At 42.5% G+C, this 2,115-nt stretch overlaps 1 pseudogene; it reads left to right on the top strand.

Annotated features, from left to right (window-relative positions):
- Positions 1-935: 935 nt before the first annotated feature.
- LOC136280305 (uncharacterized) lies at positions 936-1,736 on the top strand (annotated as a pseudogene).
- Positions 1,737-2,115: the final 379 nt, after the last annotated feature.

The following is a 2,115-nucleotide window of genomic DNA, read 5'->3' as shown; positions in this document are numbered from 1 at the left end:
CATACATAAATATCCAGAAGCTTCTGCAAATAGCAGAAGTAAGATTTCTTCTTTGTGTCCCCGCAAACATTTGTCGAAAGAATGAAAGAACATCTCTACAGTATAACCATTACTTACTCTTTTGATGTGTCGAGAGATCGGCATCTACGGTGCCCATTAAGGGCCATGCTATATCATTCTTTTTTATAAACTGGCGGTTCGCCACTTTGAACTGGCAATCGCCGCTTTGAACAGGCGATCGCCACTTTGAACTGGCGATTCGCTACTTTGAACTGGCGATCGCCACTTTGAACTCGCGATTCGCTTCTTTGAATCGAACTAGCGATGACCACTATGAAGTCGCGATCGCCACTTTGAGCTGACGATTCGCCACTTTAAATTGGCGATCGCCACTTTGAACTGGAGATTCGCTACTTTGAACCAGCGATCGCCACTTTGAAGTAGCGATCGCCACTTTGAAGTAGCGATCGCCACTTTGAAGTAGCGATCGCCACTTTGAAGTCGCGATCGCCACTTTGAATTGGCGATCGCCACTTTTGAACTGGTGATTCTTTGAACCGGCGATTGTACCACTGTCCAAAGAAACTGCCGACTCCTTACGCCCAATATGGCTTCCACCATATCCATGTAAGCAGTAGCTTTTTTGTTTGTCTTCTTGCAAAGCTGTTTTACACTCGTATATTCCAATGGTTCAACATAATATTAGTCAGAGAGATGGGCTCATTTCAACCTACTTTGACCTTGGATTCAATCGTGTTGAAATTTTGTCATTCTTGACTTTGAGCCATGGAATACGTTTGAACCTTCTTCAGTTAAAAAGAATACTGAGAAATCAAGGTCTATTTCGAAGACGAAATTACAGCAACCCACATGAGATTGTAAGTGCAGTTAAAAGGGAACTTTGTGGAAGTGGGAGTTCCATTAGCTATAGATTAATGTACCACAGACTCAGAAATGATTATGGCCTTGTTGTTGACAAGGAAATTGTGCGCCTTATTCTTAAAACCGCAGATCCAGAGGGTGTTGAAAGAAGATCCAGAAGGCGTCTGAAACGTAGGAAGTACTATGCCAAAGGACCAAATTAGATCTGGCATATAGATGGTTGTGATAAGCTAAAACCCTTCGGTTTTTGTATTCATGGTGCGATAGATGAATACAGTCGCCGCATTTTGTGGCTTGAAGCCAGTGTCACCAACAATGATCCCAGCGTCATAGCGGAGTACTATTGTGACCGTATAAAACAAGTGAGTGGTGTTCCGAGGATTGTCCACGCCGATGAAGGTACAGAGAACTGCAAAGTTGCTATAATTGAATGCTTTCTCAGAAGGAATGGCATTGATTCCTTCTCGGGCGATACGAGCTTTATGTATGGACGTTCAGTTTCCAATCAAAGGATTGAAGCTTGGTCGTCTTTTCTTCGTAAAACTGAGTCTGATTGGTAAATCAAATTCTCCAAGGATATTCGGGACGCGGGCATTTATTGCGACAGTAATCCAATTCATGTAGAATGCCTGAAATTCTATTTCATGCACTTAATCCAAGACGAGCTCAAACACGTGACAGAACAATGGAAGCTTCATAGGATTAGGCCATGTAGAAATTCCGACTCCCCAGCAGGTCGCCCCGAAGTTCCTGAACTAAAAGAAGCCATGGATTACTCTACTCCAGTGCCAAGCGATGAAATCGATTTAGCTAAAGAGGTATGCTGTGATCAACTCGGAACAGCCGGCCTCTAGAGGGTTCGTGAAGTTGGCTCACCTCATCATGGATGAAGAGAATCTGACGATGCCAGATGACGCAGAAGAGGCACTGAGATTACATATAGATCTTGTCTATCATATTGAAAACATCTAATAAATAACCAAGCCGTAACAAATAACAATAAGAAACTTTATGGCGAATCATGGAAGTTGTCACAAAACAAAACGAAATAGTACTCTCCCTGGTAGAAAGAAGCACTTTCTCCCTACTTAGCGTAAGCATTCAGTCTCATGGCTTGAAAAAGAGGTGTAGTTAACCTGCGCATCATGTACCACTACATATGCATACTAACAACATGTGCATTATGTAAGTAAACCCTTACAATGTTGCTCTAAAGATGGAGAAACAATCTTG

Source organism: Pocillopora verrucosa, chromosome 4 (assembly GCF_036669915.1).
Source record: "Pocillopora verrucosa isolate sample1 chromosome 4, ASM3666991v2, whole genome shotgun sequence".
Classification (NCBI taxonomy): domain Eukaryota; kingdom Metazoa; phylum Cnidaria; class Anthozoa; order Scleractinia; family Pocilloporidae; genus Pocillopora; species Pocillopora verrucosa.
This window is presented reverse-complemented; position numbering and strand designations above follow the sequence as displayed.